We start from the raw sequence: 25,155 nt of genomic DNA, 5'->3' as shown, positions 1-25,155 counted from the left end.
TTTTGAGGCAATTGACTTTCATCAGTCATTTGAGCAAACTTGGGTTTTTCAGATATTAAACAAAAATAGTGATTCATTCCTTTAAAAAAGTATCTGACTTACAAATAAGTGATTTGTATTTTATCCAGTTCCTACTGAATACCTTGGATTATTAACAGCATTTTTAAATCCCTGCTTCTGCATGGACCATGCAGAATGTAGCATGTAAAATTCGGTAGATAAGGCCAGCATGTAATTTGCATGATATTGGTGCATAGAAAGCATGGATTCCCTGTTGATACTAAGCCTGCACATAATCTTTTTCACAAATGCAGAAAAGTGGAAAACACAGACATCTGTGAAAGAAATAAAAAATGGTCCTGTAAGACATACATTAAAAAAAAGTCATTTTTGAAGTCATTATTTTATAAACTGTTAATAGAGATGTCATTATTTCATTCCTGCTTATCCACTCATTTTAGAGATGGTACCATGTCCTGGACATAGATAATTACAGCAGGGGAGAAAAACTGGGAATTTCTGGTTCAGTCAGATTATGTCTCCAAGAAATTTGAAAGTAACCTCCAGATACAAAATCAGTTGCATGGTGTTAGGTACTGGGACTGAAAGATGTTAGTGAGAGCAGGCAGATTTAGATGACCTGGCAACACAAAGTCACTTGAAAAATATAGAAATGGGGAAGCAAAACTTGAACACTTTGCTTAGGAACCTGGATCCACAAAGGTAAATGCATCCCACAAACATTAGCACAGGAGCATGCAGGAAATTCCATGTGATGTGGAGTGACTGCCTGAGCCCTTCAGTTCCTGTGAGATTCCACATAACCTCCTACCCTTAGGGCCTTGAGACTTCTGTAGATTTTAATCCCAAATTTGACTTGAGTTGGTTTCTGTTCAGCCGCCAAACTATTCCTAAGATCAAGTTTGACACCCAAAGTTCATACTCCTAGAAGTCCAAAATAGCTGAAAATGCATTTAGAATTGGAAAAAAAAAATAAAAATGGATTTACTACCTTGACATGACTGCAGTTAACTTGAATAGTGAATATAGTTACCAATAGTTAAGTTCCGTCTTGCTGTATTAAGAGATACAAATTTTATAGAGAGTGTACAGTTGAAAGCAAATGGATGCCTACATTTAGGATAAAGTGTTTGAAAACAGCTTATCTACCAGGAAGCTGAACACTTCCTCTGCACATGTTTATACTACATGGTTGCTTATCAAAAATTGTTTTGCAAATAGCTAAAATGTAAATTTCTATTTCATGTATGTCAAATAATCATAGCTCCTTACTTTTTATAATAATAATAATAATAATAATAATATAATAGTGACATAGCAAAAATATAGTAGTAAGTATCATTTATTATTGAGATCTTACTAAGTACCAGGTCCTGAAAATACACCCTGTCAGTAATACTCAAAAGAATTCTCTAATAGGTACTCTTACTGCCCACATTTACCAGGTGAAGAAACTGAGCTTAGGAGATTTAAAATACTAACCCATAGATATAAAACTAAAATTTGACACAGCTGCGCTATCACCCTTGGACTGTGATTGCAAATTCCATCTTGTACTGCCTCACTAAATATCACTTGAGTTTTCATAAAAATTCACATCAAACTTTTCTGTGATTTTATTGAAATTATATTCAGAAGAAAATGAAGAAAGCATTCAACTAGCTTCATGAGACGAATATTCAGAGTAAGTCTGGAAACATAGAAATAGAAGAGAGTTTAGAAAATATCAGCTCCCACAGCATCCCTCCTTTAAGATACTAAGCAAATGAACAGATGGTATGTATAAAACTGAAATTTTGATTTTTAATAATGATGTGTATTGTTTCTTTAGAAATGAGAAAATCACCATTAGTTTAAATTGGATGGTGTCATAAACTGAAAGCTTCTCTAATAAGAATATGGGGCCTGCTAGAAGGAAAAAGAAGCAGAGTTCTTGTCCCAGATTTACCGTGTATGACCTTGAACATACCTAATAATTTCAGTAGGTCTCAGTTCTTTGAGTATAAAACAGGGCAAATTAATTTTACTAACCTTGCCTAGGTTTTGTGAAGATTAATGAGTTAATCAAGTCCAGAGTACATTCTGTTATTCTTTAATGACAAAAATATGAAAAAATGCTCCATACAATATTGAGACCAAGAAAGAAGGCTGTGTTTTTATCATGCATGCTATCTGATGGGCTGCCATAGGGGTTAGGATTAAGTTCTTTTCTTTTTAATATTACTGATAGGAGTAAACTCCTCATAATTACAAAGGCCTGTGAAAGTGTCTGTGAGGTGGATGAAAGGGAGTGTGCCACTCAGAGTAACAACTGTCTTTGCAGTTCAGGTGTCCAGGTCCTAATCCTGGCTCTGCCACTAACTAGCAGCTAACACACAGCAAGTTCCTTTCTGAGCCTTGGATGCCGTAGCGGTAGAATGAGAACAATAAAGTATATCTTTGATGGCATTTATGCTGGTTTATTTAGCACACATTCATTATCTACCATATATGAGGTGCTGCTTTGGATGCAAAGGACACAGAGAAAGAGAAGAAATTCTTACCTTAATAAAGCTTACGTTGTGAAAGAAAGACAATAAATAAAGGGAAAGTAAACAAGCAATAAGTTTTCAGAAATAAACTACAAGGGAAATAAAACAAGGTAAGGGGGTAGGAGAATGATGTGAGGGAGAGAGTATAACTTACATATGGTCGGGGTGGTCTGAATAATACAAAGAAATAGGCCATATGAGGGAATGGAGGATACCAGACAGAGGGAACAATATAGAAGTCTCTGAGGCAGGCAGGAGGTTGGCATGTTTGTGGAAAAGCAAGAAGGCTAGTGTGATTGGAGCAGAGTGTGCAAGAGGGATGTTTCGGGAGATGAGGGGAGAGTGGCGGCTAAGAGCCATGTTAGGTAGGGCCTCCTGCTCCTGGTGAAGAGTTTCCATTTTTATTCCGTGTGTTGTGAGAATTGATTGGAAAGTTTTAAGAAGTTTTATAAAGATTTTTCTGGTTGCTAGGTTGCGAATGAGAGTAAGGATGAAAACAGAGTAACTACTGTGTTGATCCAGATGATAAGATCATGGATAGCACTGGGGTAACAGTTAGTGGCAGTAGTTGTGAAACTCGGAGTGTATTCTGAAGTTTGAGTAGATAGTTTGTTTTGATGGGTTAAGGGGAGGAGTAAGAGAAAAAGAGGAATCTCAGATGGTGCCTAGGCTAGGTATTGGTCCTGAGCCTAGGAGGTAATGACAGCTTAAGAAAAATACATGCAAAAGTTAAAAAATAAAAAAACAAAAACATGCAGAGTTCTTTATATAATAAATAAATACTGACATTATGTGGTGGATAACAATTATAACTTTTGGTTCCCAGCTTGGCTTTTTACTTCTTATTTAAGAATATAGAATTATTAAACATTTTGGAGTGGGTAGCATAGGTGTGATACTTTGGATTATCAAAAATATATATACTTTTTTATTAATTAGGTATGTAGTACTGAAAGCATTTCCATTTTTTTTGTAGACTATTTCTAAAAGGCAAGATATCTGTTAAATTTTTGTGTTTCAGTCAAGGACCCATAGTCTTTGCTCAGGGTCCATTTTACCAATGGAAGTGATTCTGGTAAATGGAAATGGAAGTTCAGTATATGCATAAGATATAAAAATGATTTTGCTCATATCTGCTGCACATGTATTTCAGTTTTCATTAAACTGAGGGTGTATTTCTTATTCTTTTCACTTATAACAATCAAAAAATGTGAGCAAAAATGAATTTTAATGTATTCTATTGGTGGCCCTGATTCAGCCTAAACTAAGGACTGGTATCTGTTTACATAAATAATTTATGTGAAGAATATGAGATAGACCTATGAGGAGAATATTTTCTGAACATATTGTTTGAGACAAATAAAATGTGGGGTGGAGGACAGACTAGAAGTGGAAGGAAGAGTGTGTAGTCCCAACCTAAACTCAGATACTTGTTCTGACGGTGCCAGGAAGAGAGGCATTTTCTGCTTTTCTCTCAAAGGCAGTGTAACTCTGTTCAGTGAGGAATGAAGAAAATGTAGTACAATCTTGTCACCCCTAACCTTCATGATTTTGCACTGGGTAAACATAGGGAAAATATTCCCTAAAAAGAGTAGCGATGTTCTTGGGTTGTCCATAGTGAACATGAAGACCATGGGTAAGGTACAAGAGAAGATAAACCCTGTCAGGAAGTAAATAGCAGCAGTGGGATAGAATACCATTCAGGCATTAGTATCATGTAAAGTAGTTATTTAGTGTCTATCATGTACCAGACAATAAACTAGGGACAGGAGATAAACCAATGAATATGGCGTATTAAATAAATATCTGCTGTCAAAGAGTCCACGTCTTCAGAAGGGAAGGGGAGAAGAAATAAACATGAATAAATATGTACATACAATATACATATTAAATACTATGATCGAGAAGTAGAGTGTTTTCTGTGAGAACATAAAAGGGGAAAATATCTAGACTTAGGAGGTCAAGGATGGCTTGTGGAAGTTCTATTGTCAGATATCTGGAGGTTGAATATGATTTTCCTGAGGAAAGGGGAGAGTATTCCAGATAAAGAGAACATCTTATACAAGAAAATTTCTGGTAGAAGTTGAGTAGAGACTTTAAGAAAATAAAAGTTGGGCTGGAAAGTTATAGTGTAATGGGTATAAGTGGTTAAACATAAGAACAGAGATGCAGTCGGGTGCTGGATCATAAAACTGTACAAACCTAATAAGAGATTGTTGTTATTCGAAGGGAAGTTAGAAGCCATTGAATGACTTTATTGCAGATGGATGATTTGGTTAGATTTGTCCTTTACAAAGACAATGCTGAATGAAGTCTTGAGAATGTTTTGGGAAAAGGTTGGGGCAAGAAACCAGGATGCAGGCTATTTTAATAATAGCAATATCATGATCAGTAATAACTCATGTCATGGGAAGAGTCTCATTGAGTCTGGACAACTCAACATTATGGCCTTGAGATGCTGGGAGCCATGGCTGCCACCATCAGTGCTGGATGAATTCTAAACCATCTCCTGCTTCTTTGGGCCATTCATTCCAGATTCTGAGGCCCTTGGTTTCTGCCCATTTCTAAGGCCTATTTCTTCAGCTTTCCTGTTGACAATGATACAAATTGGGATGAAGAGCAAAGAATGGATATGAAATATGGCAAGTAAAATGAGCATGACTTGGTAATTGGATGTTAAGGATGAAGGAAAGAGAGAATCAAAGGGAAAGACTCGGGCTTGTCATGGACAACTTCATGATTTTAGAATATTTCAGTGTGCTAAGTATTGGGATTATAGTTGAACTTCATCATTTTTGTTTACCCACCATCTTCATACCAATTAGAGGAAAACTCTAAGATGGAAAGGAAGTAGGGGAGCAGATAATTTTTTCTCCAACCTGATTGTCATCTAGAGTCCAAGTGTATGAGCTGAACTCTACCAACTGTATGCTTCCACCCATGCCTCTGAATCTGGAATTCGGGATTATCTGACAGTGTCAGATCCTGGAAGAAATGAGATACACAAGAACCAAAACATGACTTTTGCTTTTAGAACAGATTTTCTCAACCTACACACCTTTTGAATTGCATAATCCTTTGTTTTGAGAGTTGCTGTCTTGTATTTAGTATGTTTAGCAGCATCCCTGCCAGTAGCATCCCTCAGTTGTGACAACTGAAATGTCTTCAGACATTGCCAAATGTCCCATGGGGATGGTAAAGTCATCCCTGGATATTTGTGAGCTTGGCGAGAGTGGTTCAGTGAAGTGACTGAGATGGGAGCTGGACAGCAGTGCCCTGAGGGGGAAGGTGGAGCAGAGGACAGCCTGATGGTACTGCAGATTGCCCTTCCAAACTGTTTTGCTGAAAAGTGGAGCTGAGGTGTACACTGGTAGCTCTAAGGCAGAAACATGAGCATACATAAATGCTAATGAGAAGCCAGCTGAGAAGGAGAAGGATGCAGGAGAGAGGATAATGACTACAATATCCCTGAAAGGATGGGAGATGCCATTCACTCATAAATGTTACTCAACTCAGGTCTAAGAACTGCTACTGGTTCAATGATTTTTTTATTGATTTTTGATGCAGATGTAAGAAATTGAGGTTAAACATTTAGAAACCTTTATAGTAGTTTGACAGAATAGTTTTATGTTAGTTGGATCTAATGATGAAAAATTTGGCTTTCATTTCATACCTGTTTTATTTTTCTAGTTATTGATTTTTGTTGAATATTAAAAAATATAGGCTCATGATGGATTGGCAATAAGAAAAATCTAATTGTTTAAAGATAATTTGAGAAACCCTACTGTAGAGCACAGGTAGAGTAATTAGACAAATACTGCAATCTAAGTCAGGAGAAGGAGGAAAGGAGGAAAGAATGGTACAAGAAAGTATTATTGGCTTTTAATTACTCTGCAAAGTAGGCCATAGCTGCTGAAAGTGATGTAGGAAGTGGCTGAATCGATGATCTGGGGGAGTGGAGTTTGGAAAAAATACCGTTGGAGTACAGGAGAGCACCGTGACCAGAGGTCATGGAAAATCTGCCAGGTTATTGAGGGCTCACTGGAGTCCATATCAATGTATTTACAGTGCTGCTGATTAAGATTCTCAGGAAGACTTCCAGAAATAGTTAGAAGAAATATTGCAGGGGGTAATTTCATGTGTGAGCAGGTGGGGAATAACAGAACAATAAAACTGGTGAATAAATGCTAACTTAACATTGGTTCATAACAGGCTAGTAAGGAAGGAAAAAAGTTCTTAAAGACTATTTTAACATGCTTATTTAAGTATATTACATGCCAAGATCAGGGGTAGGTGCTCAAAAGTTTTATTTTATGAAGCCTTGTGAAATAGGCATTTTAGACACTTACAATGCATGCAAAAATCAAGGTTAGAGAGATTAAGCATCCTTTCAGTCATGCAGCAAACTAGAAGTAATACTAGTAAAACAGATTCCAGATTTCTGACTCCCTATTTTGAACTCTGTTTTAACTGTATAAAATGTTTTAAAAAGATAGAAAATTTCCACATACTGTGACAAAATAAAGGCACATGTTCTTTATAACCAAAGAGAGATTCTGGACAGTCTGTAAGTTTTCTCAAAATTATTTTTTCAAGTTTCTAATTTTTACTTTGTGTTTCAAAACCAAGACACCTGGGAATCAACTATAGGGTATAACATCCATTGTCTTCTAAGAATGCCACTTTACCATAGATTTGGCTGCCATTTGTCTCTGACAGTAATAATAACCCCTCACATTTGTATGCTGCTTCACGGTTTTGTAAGTACTTTCATGTACATTTTCTTATATGAGCCTCGGCACAGCCAGTGAATATATTTACTGATGCTTTGTTTCATTCATGACAGTCATACACATTTTCCTTATCTGTATGGTTGGTTAGTGATGAAAGCTTTAATCAGATAAAGAACAATATGAAGCAAAGAAAAAGTAAAGTGTTATTTATAATCTGAATTGCTTGATTTCCTTCTTTTATTTGGTTAAATCATCAAAAATATCTTAAACCTTTCTAGGAATTAGCATTATTTAAATATGTATTCTTTACATCTAGTCAGCACTCCAGATTATTTACAGGGTACTGAATGAATGAATATTTAAAAACTGAAAGCCTTTTTTTAAGGTATTATTTGTAAATTTGAAACATTAATTAATAAGATTTTGAAAAATCTAAGAAAAAGATATTTTAGAGTTTTGTTTCTCATTCATTATGTAGGAAACCCATGTTTATCCAAAATTTTAAAATAATATGGTATTACTATTAATTAAAAGATTGCTTGTCAAGATTAGTTACAGTATACAATGATCTCTATTTTGCATTAAAAAAGAATGCGATAATATATTATAACTAAGTCATTGTAAATATAATTTATTCTTCCTTTAAAATTCAGAAAAAATTGTATCTTGAATAATAACTAACAGCAATTTAAAATAAAGCTGGTTGAATTCTCAGGCTATTTACACATTCATTTTTGTATAAAGATTAACTTTTTAGTTTTTCTCCCCCTTTTTTAGTTCAAGTTACTAACAATAAATAGAAAAATTGCAAAATGGACTGAAAAATCAATCTCAATGTTCTCTTCATTTATTTACTATTGTATGATCTCACAGTATTTTTATGAAATTCAAAACATGAAAAAATGGCTAACCAGTGGAGAGATGTTGATTTATTATCAATATATCCCTTTCAACTTTGTGACCATGATATTGTTGAATATACTCTTAAACTGCATTAGGAAGTTGCATTCTCTGTATAGAATGATACTAATGAACATTATTTAAAAGAAACAATTGTCTACCCGTTCTAAATTAATTAATCCTTAATTATTAAATTATTTAGATGTCTATCAAAATTTTATTTCCAAAATATTACATCATAGAATTAGTTCTTGTGAACTAGAGGTAGGTCATAAAAATGTTAAAACAATTCAACACCTTTGGGAAACAATTGTTTATAACCATTATGTTTCATTGGGTTAATAGAATGTATACAGAATGTATACAGCTTAATATCAGAATTTGGTAGAATAGAGATCACAGATGTCATCAGACATGAAAAATGCCTATAGTGTAAATAACCAAGTAACATATTATGTCATAAATTGTCTCAAAATACTCTGAATTCTGTTTTCCTATCCAGATTTGTATTTATCATAGAAAATTATAATTTGAATTAAAAAAAAATACATGTTTAATTTCAGTTGTACTCACTGTTTATAATGAGACATCTCTCTGCATACTTTTAAATTTACATAAGTTAATTTTAGATGAATTAGATAAGACTGTGAACTTATAATTATTTTAAATTTTTATCTTTCTTTTGAAAATGAATCACTCTTGAATTCATTTAAAAATTTTAAAAAACTCATTCTCTGTCTTCAGACAAATTGGCCAAACTTGATGTACACAAATAGACATTGCATAAAGAGTCAACTGCATAAAGAGTGGTAAAGTAGACTTTATGAAAGATGGAAAGGTTTTAAAGTATAAGATAAAACTATTGTTGCTTTGTGGATAATGTATATAAAATATAGCATTGTGGATATTTGGGGAATATACAGATGAGAAAAATTACCTACCACCTTATGTTCTTATTCCATTAATGGTAAAGAAATAGTCTTAAACTTTTTTTAAAATTATGAATCCTCCTTTAAACATCTGGTTAATGTCAAAATTTAAACAATGCAACAGTTATTTGGGGGGCAAAACTGATTCCATTGCTGTTCTGTTGCTTCTTGTTCCAGCTGTAAAAGAGCAGATGTTTGACTCATTTATGAATTACTTTAATAGTTTTCATTAGGCCTTTATCTGTAGTTTGTCAGTGTGGTTCGACAAATGTATTAAACCATCTGTTCTTTGGACCTGTGCTTCATGTGATTTACAGGAGTGTATTAATTTTATTGGATCAGTCATTAATTCAATCAGAAGTTTGTTTGCCCTTGGGGTGTTCCAAAAAAGACAGACGCCATCAGTAAAAAAAAAAAAAAAACAATCTCTTGATAAATATTTTTTAGAATAAATATTCCTATTTAAATAAACTTTCCTATTTATTTTAAAGTCACAGGTTTTGTAAATCTGTGTTTTTGTTTTCTAGACTTTAAAATTAATTTTTTTCCCAGGTCTTCCATGAGCAATACTCAGAAACATCCATAGACAATATTTTTAAAAATTTGCTTTTTGGGTCAAAAGAATAATATAACTTGGCATCTGTGTTATCACTTTCATTACTGAAATAACACATTGCGAAACTTTATGGAACACTATGGATTTCTGACTGGAAAAATTTAAATGTATAAGATGTGATATTTATCATAAAGGCAGTTCTCTCAAGATCTCAGTTCCATAGCCTAGTAAAGGAGTTATCATCAGAAACAGCATCAGTCCCCTCAGCAACTGGGTGGCTGCCCAAAACTGGGTGAAATTAATTCCATCCTTCAGAAATTAAGTTCTGACAGTGTTTGAGAATAACCTTAGGTTAGGCCTTTTCCTTGCGTAACCCAGATATTTCAGTGTTCTCCATTTTCTAAGGCCATTCTTAGCTTTAACATTCTAAGATGATTCCTTGAATCACCCAGCCACACGCTGTAAGTTTCATCTAATATTTCAGTGAGTTTCCAAGGGACTCGTCTCTTCCTGGTCAGTCTGGTCTAACCTGCTTCCTACCTGTTACTCGCTCTCCTCCTTAAAGTGATTGTTCTGAGTATTTCTTTAAACAAACTGGCCTGAACAGTGTTTGAAGCCATTTCCCCTAAGCTTCACTAACACAAAGCTATTTTTAGTGGACTATTACTGAAGGCTTGTTTGGGAATAATAGAAAACAATTACATGCAACAATATAAAATGGAATATGAAACCTCCAGCATTGCTGGCCATGGGAAATTTCTGCTCCAAGGCTCTGACTTTCACTTCCCTTTTCTTGAACTTCTTTGTATCTTTCTCTCCAGAAATCGCTCCTCCAAGCTCTACAATCTCATTGCTTTCTTATGCAGAATTATCAACTTTACTTCACCCATCCTAAACTCAGGACCTATTTTTATATTCCCCCAAAATGATGAAGGTTCTCTGCTAAACAAATGACCTTTTATTTGGGGTCTTCACCCTTCAGCATTAGTGAAGAAATTGCCAGAAGCTTTGGTATTCATTTCTTTCATTTATCAAATTCTTAAGCAGTGATCCCTCATTCCATTCTCTATAAGGGACAAAGATTTCTTTTCCCTTTGTCCAGAGCAAGTCCTTGCAGTTTTACTACCTAGTACATTCATCTGGTTGCACAGGTAGACGGGCTGTGTAGCTTTGAGAAATTTATTTCATTGAGCTTCTGTTTTCTTCTCAGCACACAAGCAAAGTATATAACTTTCAAAATTGTTGGGTAAAAATACTGATGTAATGTAAAACTCAATAGTATGACCATGCCTCCTTAGCAGAAGTATCATTTTACTAATTAGAAATATTTTTCTCTTAGATATTGTATTTTGAACTTCCCAAATGCACAGAGTATCCTCATTTACAGTATAAGAAATTACTGACCCACCCCAGTCCATAGCCTGAGAAGTCATGTGTGTCAGCATTAGTTCTATTTGGAGCCAATTTGTGGTCTCTGCATGAAAAAATCCACACCAACCCTGAGATTTTAAATTCTTTTGGAAGAATTATATCTTTTAAATTTCTCCTCTCTACAGGTAGCTTTAATTTCCTTCCTTTTCCTCTTCTCTTCATTACAGTTGAATTCCTACTTATATCTCATTGGTTTGGTGATTTTTAATTACTATCAGATGTAAACTCTGGATTAATTAATCCCACTAGACATAAGTATTCATAGGTATTACGATTCATAAGTATTATATTTAAGGCATTAGCCCTGCTTATAAGACAATCCTGGGAATAATATTTAGCATTTCATCCATGGTGCTGAGTCTTCCTTGCCCCCAGTTTCAATCTTGACTCAAGTTTAAGGATTGAATGGCTCATAATTATTTCCATTTGCCTCTGGACGAGACCTGCTTAGCACACTTTGTCTTACTTTATACTCACATGGTATAGTTTTGCCAATAATTTTACACTAATTATTCCCAATTTCCCATACTTAAAAATTAGGTATAATGTAAGGATTCATATAGACTTATTTTTTTAAATGGAAGCATATGATTAGTATATCCTAGAAAGTTTCCTTAAATTATTGCTTTATCAAATGCTTTGGTAGGCATAATCAATTTTTGAAAGGTAACTGTTAAAACTTAGTCACAAACCAGAAATTTCTGAATAACTCAGAAATTATGAATACAGGCAACTGCACCTGGCTTTTCCTGCAAGGGAGAGCTACCCTCTGGGTACCAGGACATTGACCTATCTCTGTGCCATTAATTTACCAAGATGAACATATTAAAACCCTAGTGGTGTCAGTCATGAGAGCCAGTTGTGCATTTTGCTTCCCAACTCTTATTTTAGTGATATCACACATTCCTAGCTAGAAATTGGCTATAATGTTAGGTTGAAATTGGCAAAAACTACAAATCTGGTTTGGTTTTAGGTAGCCCCACGTAGCCAGTTGTTGTATCATTTATCAGCATACCACTGACCCTAACAGGTGGGCAAGTGAGATTTATAAGACTCGTTTCTTAGGAGTATTTCATCTCTGATTTTAGATTGTGTGTGCAATAACTTCTCTGGTCCCTATTGATGAGTGAGAAACTCCAGAGAGATACTTTAATCAGAAATTCTCAGACTTTTCCGATCCACATGGAGCATTCTTAGAGAAATGGTAAACCAAATAGCATGCCTCTGTATAACCTAACATTCCTTTGTTTTTAAAATGCTTGTGGTTATAATTTCAATGGAAAGATGATACATGTGGTAGATAAAATTAGTCAGAATTGGTGAATGTGTCAAGATCAGCACAGATCGGAGAGAGGAAAAGTTCCCTGTAAAACATTCCTCATTTTCTTTGCTTTGACTCTTTGTTAGCACTGAGAAAAAAATATGATACTCTGTGGATATAAACTTATTCCCAGAAACCCTTGAGCTCCTATCTCTGGCTTCCAAATGGTAGTAATAATTCACAGTTCTGAACTTACATGCAATGAGAACCACTAACATTTATACAGAGCTTCACAATGAACTGTGCTTAAATGAACCCATGGGAGAAATGTGGACACCACAGGCACACTAATAAGTTGGGACTTCTTTAAATGAATATTATTGGAATATTTGCCCAACATCTTTTCAGATGGAGGAAGCGTGAACAGAAAGGGGCATGAGGACAGTTCCAACTTTCATGCTTCACGCATTAGAACAAAAGTATTATTCTTTACCAATTTAACCAGATCTGCCCCTTAGAGAATTAAGTTCATTGGAAGGCTGTTAATGACTGTTTTAACCTGAGTGTGCTTCAAGGAGCCTCACATTCCCTGATCCAAAGAGTTTTTATCAAAGTAATCCTTCCCATCTACCCGACAATAATCCTGAGATGAATTACAATTCCCCTTTCTCTATCACTTTTATTTTCAGAGAAATTTTATTATTCTGCATAATTGTTAAGGGAAAAGGTTTTGGAATGAGATTTTGTAGATTTACGTCTCAGCTCCATTATTTACTAGCCTGGTGACTTTGGAAAGATATTAAGACTATTGTGCCTCAGTTTCCCCATGCACAAACTGGGGATCAAAAAAACTTACAACATAAGCTTTAGGTAGATGTATTTATATGGTTATAAAATGATTGAACTTGCTACAATGCCTAGCATATAGTAGACATATAATTCAAAATATGGTAGTCACAGATTGGTGCCTATGTCAACTGCCCAGCCGATCTGTTTCATCTGATGCTGATTATCGCTATGTTCTGGTGCCTCAGCTCTGCCCTATCATTGCTGCAGTGACCTCTTGTATCTCTAGGGAAACCTCTCTATATATACTGCAAAGGAAATCCCCCAACCCCAAATTATTTTTTTCCATCACTTCTTTTCTCAGTGTTTTCCTATTCATGCAAGAACCTTTGATGTTCCCAGGCAATCTCCTTCCTCATAAATCTTCTGTTCTAGCCAGACTTGTCTATTCATAGACTTTGTAACTTTTTTCATGACCTTGTTTACTCACTCTTGCTTCCTCCTAAACATTTATCTAATCCTTATTATCCCATAAAAGTGTAACGAGTTAATTTATTATAAACTTATAAATAATATATATATAATTATCAGTGGTATGCTAATAAATATTATATAGAATATATAATAGTAAATATTATTCTATAAAATATACAATAATAAGTATTATTCTCTATAGTAGATACTTATTTCCTTGAGACTTTCTCTTGAAGATAATTTTTAATTTATTTTACTTTAAGGCTGATAAACCTTTGCCTGCATTGATTATTTAGCACCTGCCTAATTCTCTTGTATTTGTGCAATCTTCTGCAAATTACTTCTATTACATTGTAAATTCTTCAACGGGCAGACCTTATCTTTTCTTTATTTTTTGAGTTCTCCATTTACTTACTAGAGTGTCCTGTACATATCATTTTGATTATCAGGAATGGTATGTAATATAAAACTTAGACCCTGCTTATTTTTTATGCAGCACTTTATCATAGAATTCCCAAACATACAGAAAAGTTTAAAGGTTTATGTAGTGAACATATGTGTATTTACTACCTAGACTCTATAGTTGTTGGACATACTCATTTTCTGTAACTAATGATGAGGTCTTATAACCTTCCTTTTTTGTTGACCTAATTTTTGAGCAGTTTTAAATTGAAGTATTCCATTTGGGGATATAATTCTTTATTAGAAAATGGTTAATTCTGCTTCATAAATTTTTTCACACTTTTCCTCCAAACTTCAGAACATATGAAATAAATGTTTAATTTATTACTATAAATCTTGGTTCCTATGGTAATTTCATTGTCCACCTCTGGATCTACAAGCTATCTATTGTTTTTAAGCCCAACAAAATTTTAATTTTTATTTCTATGGCAGTGCTATTTCTAAATAAAGTATTGCTTTTTGTGAGTATTTGTAATGTTTTGAAACTATTTTTAACAGTAAGTATAATAATCTTCCTTGTAAAAAGCGTTTTGTCCCACTGAAGTCATAAATAACCCTAGTAGATTTGATTAGTACAAACTGGTAAACTATAAACCTATATACTAAAGAAGATGTATAACATTAAATATTGGGTATGGACTAAAAGTTTTAAGGCTCAGGAAAAATTTATATGTATTTTCTTTTTACACACACCCAAGGCATCCATCATGTTTAAGATTGTACTCTCCTATAAGTAATATGTTGTTATTTGAATAGCAGAATACAATGAAATACCTCCTGATAGTTAATACCTATCAGTACTTTTTAGCAACGTCAGTGAAAGTCACAACTTGCAGAAAATTTTTGGGAATACTAAAAAAAACTTTAAATCTCTTAATTTTTACCTTTTACTTATATTTTAATATTTAGTAATAGCACACTTATTTATGTATATTAAATGATCCATATTTATTTTCAGTGGGCATTTAAAGATATTATAATAATCAATTTGTGTTGTCAGTATTTTTAAAAAGTTGTTTGTATGATTTCATAGTTTTAAAAATGTATTGCTTCCTGACTATATCTTTTAGAGATGATTTTGTGGCATGCATTATTTCATCTTTTCTTGCTTTCTGAGATTAGGCACTGGCAAAAAAGGAAAATTCATTTTAAAGTAAGTCAAATGGTCTATTTAGATATTTATTCCATTCTTCTTCAGAAAGAATACAAGACCTGTGCAAATGCAGTATGACTTTCAAAAAAATTTACACAAGTCCAATAAGCCAACAACTTAGGGTAAATACAAGTTAGACTTACACTTTCTGATATGGACACGTGGCTCCTGAGCACTCGAAATGTGACTAGTCTGACATGTGTGGCAAGTGTAAGATAAACGCAGAATTTCAGACTTACTCTGGAAAAAAGGATGTACAATATCTTATTAACAATTTTTACATTTATTAAATATTGTAGTAATAGTCTTTTGAATATGTTGGATTAAATCCTTTTATTTTTAAAATTAATTTCACCTGTTTTTTTATTGTATATACTAGTAAGTCTAAAATTACATGTGTGGCTTCTATTATATTTCTGTTGGATAGTGCTAAGTTAGTTCATCACCTCCTGGTGCCTTACATGTGTTTTATTCACTGATGCATTAGTGAGTAGTGTCATTATTCACTAACCGATGAACTTTCAAGACCTTTCTACTTTCATGTTGACTGTGAGAGGGTGTCCAGGCAATGAATTATTCATTTGTAGCACTAAGGAACCATTTAGTAGATCCCAAGAGGAGTGTTGAGCCAAGGGCAATTTTAGGTAGACAGGCTTCTGACATCTGTTTCAATCTAAGCATTTATCACTATATTCCTCCTATCACTCAACCATGTATTTACTCTTAGAAACAGTTAGCCATTGCTTTCCCATGTTCATGGAAAGAGCTTTGTTGACTAGATTTTGCTAAAATTTCCATTGTTTTTATTCTAAATCATTTTTCCAGTTTTATTGAGATATATTTGACATGTGACATTGTGTTACTTTTAAAATGTATAATATGATTATTTGATATATGTATATATTGTGAAATGATTATCACAATAATGTTAGTTAACACATCCATCACCTCACATAGTTACAATTTTATCTGGGTATGGTGAGAACTTTCAAGACCTACTCTCTTAGCAACTTTCAAATATACAATACAGTCTCCTTAACTATAGTCACCATACTTTAGATTACATCCCCAGAATTTATTCATCTTATAACTGGAAGTTTCTACCCTTTGATCACCTTCATCCTCCCCCCACCCCACTCCTGGAAATCACCAGTCTATTCTGTTTCTATGAGTTTGTTTTTGTTTTAGATTTCATATATGAGACCATATATAGTAGCTGTCTTTCTCTGTTTGACTTATTTCCATAGCATAATGCTCTCAAAATTCATCCCTGTTGTTACACATGGTTGGAATTCTTTCTTTTTCATGACCAAATAATATTTCATTGTGTATGATAAAGACATTTTCTTTATCCATTCATCCATCAGTGGATACTTAGGTTGTTTCAATGTCATGGCTATTATTAATAATGCTGCAATAAAAATAGGGGTTCAGGTATTTCTTTAAGATAGTGATTTTATTTCCTTCAGATACATACCTGGAAATTAAATTGCTATATCATATGGTAGTTCTATTTTTAAATTTTTGAGGAAACTTCATATTGTTTTCCACAGCAGCTGTACCAATTTATGTTCCCACCAACAGTGAATAAAAAGGTTCTCTTTTCTCCACATCTTCACTAATACTTGTTATTCCTTGTCTTTTGAGTAATAATCATTCTAACAGATGTGAGGTAATATTTCATTGTGTTTTTCACTTGCATGTCCCTGATGATTAGTGATGTTGAACACCTTTTCATGTACCTGCTAGCCATTTGAATTCTTTGGAAAAATGTCTACTCATGCCCTTTGCCCATTATCTTATACCAGTCACAAAAATTAACTTAGAATGCTATTAAAGACTCAAATTTAAGACCTAACACTGTGAAACTCCCCCCCAAAAAAAACACAGGGGAAAGGTCATTTACATTTGTCTATATTTTTTGAATCATCAAAAGCACAAGCAAGAAAAGCAAAAATGAACAAGCAAGATCACATCAACTAAAAATGTTCTGCACAGCAAAAGAAACAGTCAACAAAATAAAAAGGCAACCTATGGAATGGGAAAACATATTTACAAACCACATATCTGATAAGAAGTTAATATCCAAAATATGTAAGGAACTCATACAGCTCAACAGCAGGAAAAAAAGCCAATTCTGATTAATTTTGATACAGTATTTTCAATATTAATGTGTTTTATTTGTAATTATTGTTTCTTAGTGCTGTTATCCTTCCTGCCAATGTAGTATCCTGCCCAAGGGAACTAAAATATTTTTCATCAAAGAAAAAAAATCAAATGGCTGGTGAGACTGACATTTGTAGAAATAAAACTGACAGCAAAAGCATAGGTAATTATCCAGGCTGCTTTGGCAGGAAAGATTATTAAAATGCTAACAAGATAAAGAGTAAATGTGTGGAAAGTCTGGGTGCTCTCTGTCAGGGTCAGACACTGGTGTGCTTTGACTACAACTGTCGAGATTAACTCATTTGGTTATTTAGTCCTTCATTGGGATGCTTGAAAACTGAACTGAAAAATTGATGCAAGCTATGCCCTTAATGTAACTATTCTGATCTGGTAGTTTCTCTGACTCAATATTTGTTTATTTAAAGTAATACCAATGCTAAAATAAGAACTCAATTTAAAGAAAGTATCAACCAGATGATTTCATATACAAACTAAACAACTACTGGTTTTACTTTCTACATCACTTGTTAGCAATTCATGTATATATTCAATTCGATTTAAATATATGTATGAGGATAATTGCATGGCTAGTAAAACAGCCATTCAGAATTTATTTTATTACCTTGATAAACAGGCTTTTTTATTTAATTATTTTTTTAATAAATTATTATTTTTTTAATTTTTGTGGGGTAGGGGGAAGGTAATTAGGTTTATTTATTTTTGGAGGAGGTACTGGGGATTGAACCCAGAACCTTGTGCATGCTAAGCATGCACTCAACCACAAGCTATGGTTAGCCCTCTCTATTAACAGGCTTTTTTAAAGACCTGTCTATATATTGGTCACTAGGCTGGGCTTTGTGGGAAATACAAGAGTTATTCCTGACCTTACATACCTCATACTCTGGCTGTGAGTTTTCTTCTACCTCAGTGGGAATGACTCTGTATAGAGCTAGTTAATAAATAAATTCTTAATTATTTAAAGGTGCAGCCATCTCTCATTTGTCACATAAAGAACAGCAGTAACTTAAAAAACTGAAATCCACAGAGAAACCTAAGTCTTTGAATCACTCGCATTCTGTTTTAAACATTTCTCTGTCTCTTTTTGGATAACAGGTATTTTTTAAAATTCATAAAAATACACTGATTTATATGGTACTTCATTAGACTGTGAAGGTGTAGAACAAGTTTTATTTATTGCTTGTCCCTGACATCCAGTACAGATTTTTGTGCATTAGGTACCTCATCAGAAAAGCTGGCTCTGATTGCAGTGAGCAGGGATGTGGGTGGAATAAGGACATCTGGATGAAGGAAAACATAGTATACCAGTTGGCTTGTAGAAAAACCTTTCTGTTTTTTTTTTTTTAAATTCACCCTTTTGTGTTTCTTAGAGCATCTCATAGGATACTGTACATACAACAAATGCTAAATGACATAGGACCCTGCTTAATAAGTGATAAAATAATAAAAAGTGGGCTATATAATATTGATGATTTACGGCTCTGGTGTGTTGGTGAAGAAAACAACCACTTTTATTGTTCTATTTTTCTTTTTTATTTCTTCAAGACTCTTACAGGGACTCCTTTATTTAGGGATATATATGTGTATATATATCCCTGAATACATCTGTGTGTATATATATATACACACACATATATACATACACACACACACACACACACACACAGATGTACTCAGGGATATATAAGGGATATGAAGAAGCTTCTATATATTTTATATTTAAGTTATATGGATACATATATAATATACAAATATATATATGATATATGGGAAAACTGCTATCTTATTTTTTCTGAATAAATCTATGTTATTAAATTGCCTGAGTCATGCAAGCCAATATTCCTTTTTTTGCCTTCAAGAATCCTCCCAAATTGTATTTAAATTTGCCCTGAGGATAAGCTAAAAACTTAATGGGTTTTGTAAGACCTTGTCAGCTGTGACCCCTGTTTCTTTTCCAGCCTTTTCTTTTCCCTTTATTCCTCATCTCCATACCAACCAACTTGCAAGTACACTGTTCCCCTGTTTGAGGGTCTTTGCAGCCATTGTTTCTTAGCTAATTCCTACTCAATCTTCTGTCCATGACTTGTAATCACTTTACTTAAAAACCCTGCCCTTATATCTTGATCTTTCATAGGTGCCCACTTTATGCACCTTGTATGTACTCTTACCATAGTATCTACCATACTGTTCATTTTCTTTGTTGCCCACAATAGCATTTTCTCTTTGATGGTAGGAACCACATCTTCTGTCATAAACTCAGAGTTGGCAAACAGCATCATTCCAATTCAGCAGTAGTTGAGAAATAAATGAAGGACAAAAGACAAACAAACAAAAAAAACCCAAAATGACATGTTAATGGGCAAAGAGGGATGAAGCCAAAATGATTAAAATTCCTAGTGAAGACTATGGAAATTGACCAGATTATTGATAATTTCTCCTTTTATTCTATAGACCTCCAGAGTAGCATTATATTTTACCTATTTCTATTTCTTGGCAGCAATTCCCACATGTTAATTTACTTGAATCCTAAACCATAACTTTTTATTACAGAAAGTCACTTTGAGTTGTAGACCTTTCACTTGTTTATGAAAGTACTCTATTTTTTTCTTTGGGGAAAAGAGTAATTTTCTCAACTTCAAAAAGAGTATTATCTTCCATGGAGCATTAAGTTCATCATTTTAGTTTAAAGGAGTTTCACTGGTGGTTATATCATCAGATGTTAAAATTGCTTCATTGTCTAACCATCTGAAACAAAAGCAGATTTTGTTAGCCTCAGTTTTTGGAACTTTGTCTCCTTAGTGAAAAATGATCTATTTTATATCATAAGTCACATTCACAAATCAGTCCATAGAATAATTGAAAAATGAGTGTACTTATTTATGTTCTTGTACCCTTAAAATATAAAATATGCATGATTATGAAGTTATCTGGGTGTAAAATATTTATGTTACTACTTTTACATGTTTCAGGTATCTGAGATAGTGTAAATATGAAGTTTTGCAGTATAGAGACTGTTCTTTAGAGAAATCTATCAAAAGGAAACTGCCTGCTACTAGCTAACTTAGGAAGACTAACGGCATACAGAATAAAAGCTGCATCTTCAATTAAGGTCACAGTCTTATAAGAAAAGGCAAATTTGAACACAGAGATGCACAGACAGATAGGGAAGAAGGACATGTGAATATGTAGGCAGAGTTTGGAGTGATACAGATACAAGTCAAGGAACGCCCAAGGTTTAAGGGCAGGAGCTAGGAAACAGGCAGGAAAGGATGCTTCCCTGGAGCCTTTAGAAACAACATGACGCTGCCGACATTTGACTTCAAGCTTGCAGCCTCCAGAATTGTGAGAGAAATTTGTTATTTTAAGCCACCCAGTTTTTTTTTTAAAGCCACTGTACTTTGTTATGGCAGCCCTAAGGATCAGATAGGTAAAAAGCAGAACTGCCTTGCGAAGGTGCCTCAGTCAAGCAGAATACAGACATATTTTATCTGCCTCATGCTGACAACTCACTGGTTATTTATAATAATTAGAGTTTTGCCATTTTTCTGTGTGGCTCTGAAATGTCCTACTTATTTTAACCTTGATTGAATATCCCTTAATCTCATTCACATCCTAAGAACCACTTTTAAAAACATTCCACCGTAGACTCCCTTGGAAGTCTTCCATTGAGAATGGACTTAGACCTCCAGTGGGAAAATGTGTGACTGCCTTTAACTGTTTGCTACCACTCCCAAGGCACACCCAGATGGAGACCTGAAAATGAGCTTTATATTTCTTCTTCTCTTGTTTGTTACCTCTTTTAATCAAGGAGACTTTTTATTACCTAGTGTCATGGAAAGAGGAGTCTATTTAGGCCTAATATTTAGTAAATTGAGCCATATAGCTATAGATGGAGGAAATGGAACCTTTAAAGGAGAAAATCTTAGGCTTCTGAATATCCTAATGATAAACTATCCCTCACTGCGACATGTCTGTTGTTTCAAACAGAACTCTCTTGGATTTGGACTGATTTTATGTAGAACTGACGATATGTAACTATAAAATAAATAGATATTGGAGTTGCCAGATATTACAGCATTCATGTAACCTAATGTCATTTATAGTGGAGGAAACTCAAAACAAGGGAAATTAAGGGACAGATGTATTTAACTAATCGCTACTTTGTAGAGTCTATACATGTCCCCTAGACACATTTCTAACATGGTGCTTCATTGAATTCATTATTTATATGTTAGGCTTTCTGATGGACTCTAGTACGTGGAAAGCCAGGGGCCGTATGTGGAGTCCTGAAAGTTTGGATAGTGCCTATCTACTTCTTGTGTCTTGGGAATGCCAAGTAAATAACCTTAAGCTGTGAGTATGTAGTTCTTAATATACCATTATCATCTAATTCTATTTAGAGAAAGACTTTCTAGGAAAAATGAACGTGAACACTCAGATGCCACCAAAAATATCAGGCTACCTAATAATTAAAAATAGATGTGTTTTATACTGTGTAAGAAGGAGCTATTGGTGTAAGGATTGGACTAAATAATCCTAGAAAGGTGTATTTAAATCTTTATTCTTACTACTTTAAAGCTTTTCTTGCATTAATTTAATTTTGATAGCTAATTCTTCTATATTGATGGCCAAGTTTAACAATGCAAATTGTATTTTGCCAAATATTGATTTATTTTCTGAAATTTTAATCTCTAGAGATACATTAGTATCATGTGAAAGCAACCATGCCCAAATTCAGATTTTCTTCAGTTGGATGCTGGTATTCTATATTTCTATGCCATCTTCTCAGTTCTTCTTTTCTGTTTGATATAAATACATTGGGAAATTCTCATCATTGAAAATTGACCACATGGTGCTTTTCTGACTATTCCTTTTGTGTGTGTGTGTGTGTGTGTGTGTGTGTGTGTGTGGTGGTCTTTTTTTTTTCTTTTTTTTTAATTGAAGTATAGTCAGTTACAATGTGTCTCTCGTGTACAGCACAAAGTCCCAGTCATGCATATATATACATGTATTCATTTTCATTAAAGAGTATTACAAGATACTGAATATAGTTCCCTCTGCTATACAGAAGAAATTTGGTTTTTTATCTGTTTTTACATATAGTGGTTAACATTTGCAAATCTCAAACACCCAAATTTATCCCTTCCGACCCCCTTTACCCTGGTTACCACAAGATTGTATACTATGTCTGCAAGTCTGTTTCTGTTTTGTAGATGAGTTCATCAGTGTCCCCTTTTTTTCTTTTTTTGAGATTCCACATATGAGTGATATCATATAGCATTTTTCTTTCTTTCTGGCTTACTTCACTTAGAATGACGATCTCTGGGTCCATCCATGTTGCTGCCAATGGCATTATTTTATTATTTTTATTGCTGAGTAATATTCCATTGTATAAATATACCACAACTTCTTTATCTAGTCATCTGTGGATAGACATTTAGGTTGTTTCCATGTCTTGGCTGTTGCTAACTATTCCTTTTGATCTTTTCAATTTTATCATGTAGCTCAATGTCTGACTCATTGCCACATCACAGAAATGTGAATGGAGCAAGTTGGAGAGTTAGTGACATTCAGAAAGTAAAGAATAGTAATGCATTTGGTATTTTCTTTCGAAGGATGTCAAAAGATACTGTAAAGAATCTGTTTGATTCTAAGTCTTAATCCTATGAAAACAAATCCTACAATATTGACTAGCCCCCCTCCCCCTTTTTTAACCTTCCTTAAGAGTAGAGGGTAGGAAGGGATAGACTGGGATTTCAAAATTGTAGAATAGATAAACAAGATTATACTGTATAGCACAGGGAAATATACACAAAATGTTATGATAAATCACAGAGAAAAAAATGTGACATTGAGTGTGTATATGTCCACGAATGACTGAAAAATTGTGCTGAACACTGGAATTTGACACAACACTGTAAAATGATTATGAATCAATAAAAAATGTAAAAAAAAATAATACAGCACAATTGCAAAAAGAGAAAAAAAAAAGAGTTTTCTCCTTGAAACAAATGTTTGATGATCTCAGATACCTCTGTGTTCTGTCTGACTTTGAAGAATTCTTCTAGGCCCAGATGCAGAGGTGGATTTAGACATCCTTTTTTTAGTCAGATTGGTTCCTGATGAGCTTCTCTCATTAAAAAATGTGGTCTTGTGTTCCCAAATTCAAGGAATGAATTAATGGCAGGCTTTGATTTTCTCAGCATTCATAGCTTTAGAGTACCTTCCGTTGGAATCATACATACCTGTTTCCCAAACTCCATACTAGACTTAAAAAGAATTAAAAGAACTGTTCCCAAGCATTAGATAAAATAATGAGTTGGAGGAGATGCGACTTTAGACTAGGAGAGAGATGCTTTTACTGTGTGTCCTGGCCAAACCACTGATAACTGTGCAGGATTAACTTTCTGGGGTTCAGTTTCTTCCTTCTGATACTGGCAGTCCTTGATCAGTCATCTTCCAATATTTAACTTCTGTAATTAATGATCAATTAAAACAGCTTACATTTGCTAATTTACTAAAATAAGAATTGCTGAAGTTCCAAAGAAAGCAGTCAAGATAATACCTACCTTGACAAATGAGGAAAAGATTTTCATGACAAAATATTCAATCATAAAAAGGTTGAGAGAATGATCTTTAATACAGCAACTTGGCCTCCTGCTACTCAGTGTGAAATTTTATATACTTTGCCAAATTTTATTTTTGGAACAAAAGATAATAACTCAAGGTTCTGATTTCAAGACACTTTAATTTTTATTTTTATGAGAATAAACACAATTTTTTATTGACATATAGTTGATTTACAATATTAGTTTCAGGGGTCCAGCAAAATGATTTGATTATATATATATATATTTTTTTTTTTCTTCTTCAGATTCTTTTTCATTATAGATTACTACAAGATATTGAATATAGTTTCCTATGCTATACAGTAAATCCTTGTTATTTATTTTATGTATACTAATGTATATCTGTGAATCCTAACTCCTAATTTATCCCCACCATTCTTTCCCTTTTGTAAAATAAGTTTGTTTTCTATGTCTGTGAGTCTGTTTCTGTTTTAAAAATAAGTTTATTTGTTTTATTTTTCAGATTCCACATATAAGTTATGTAATGTAATATTTGTCTTTTGCTATCTGACTTACTTCACTCAGTATGATAATCTCTAGGTCCATGAGAATAAATACATTTTGATTGAGAACTGTTTCTTTTTTTGGCTTGAAAAGCAGGAATTAATTTTTATTTAAATAATATCTGTGTGGATAATGGTATTTTCAATTAAGGAAATCATTTGGTGAAGGCTTTAGTTTCTGTACCTCAACCAGAATACAATCAAATGCATATTTTTGGATGTGTTTATTGGCATTCTTTAACTTATTGTATTGATATAAAAACTACCAGAAGCTTTAATTTTTTTTGAGAAAACAATCAATAAAAGAAAAGCATGCAGGGCATGGATGATGTCTGCTATGTCCAGTACTTCTCCCCCACACACTCCTTTGCTTTGGCTTCAATGATCTGGGGAACTGACAGACTTACTGCTGAAAATGCCATATCCCTCACCCTAGGTACTCATCATGCCTGCGAATTCTTTACATTCTCCACCCAACATTATTTTTGTCAGAGTGTGGGAGATCTAATATCAACATCAGTGCAAGGCTTATAACCAGTTGCTTTCAAGGAGAAAAATCATTTTTTCATTTTATGGCGTGCATGATGTTTAGGTATGAAAGA

General features: G+C 33.7%; 1 protein-coding gene across 4 annotated transcripts in view; it reads left to right on the top strand.

The window, feature by feature from the left end:
* Positions 1–25,155, top strand: part of RGMB (repulsive guidance molecule BMP co-receptor b) — a 686,402-nt gene that overhangs the window by 66,108 nt on the left and 595,139 nt on the right. Inside the window, exon 1 of one of the 4 annotated variants that reach the window (XM_072958356.1) lies at positions 21,656–21,774. The exons of the other annotated variants lie outside the window; for them this stretch is intronic. The gene's annotated coding sequence lies outside the window, so the exon portion shown is untranslated. Of the gene's footprint in view, positions 1–21,655; positions 21,775–25,155 lie in introns of those variants that run through there. 4 annotated transcript variants of the gene reach the window in all.

Source organism: Vicugna pacos, chromosome 3 (genome assembly GCF_048564905.1).
Source record: "Vicugna pacos chromosome 3, VicPac4, whole genome shotgun sequence".
NCBI lineage: Eukaryota > Metazoa > Chordata > Mammalia > Artiodactyla > Camelidae > Vicugna > Vicugna pacos.
The sequence above is the reverse complement of the archived record's forward strand: the minus strand, read 5'-3'. Positions and strand labels throughout refer to the sequence as shown.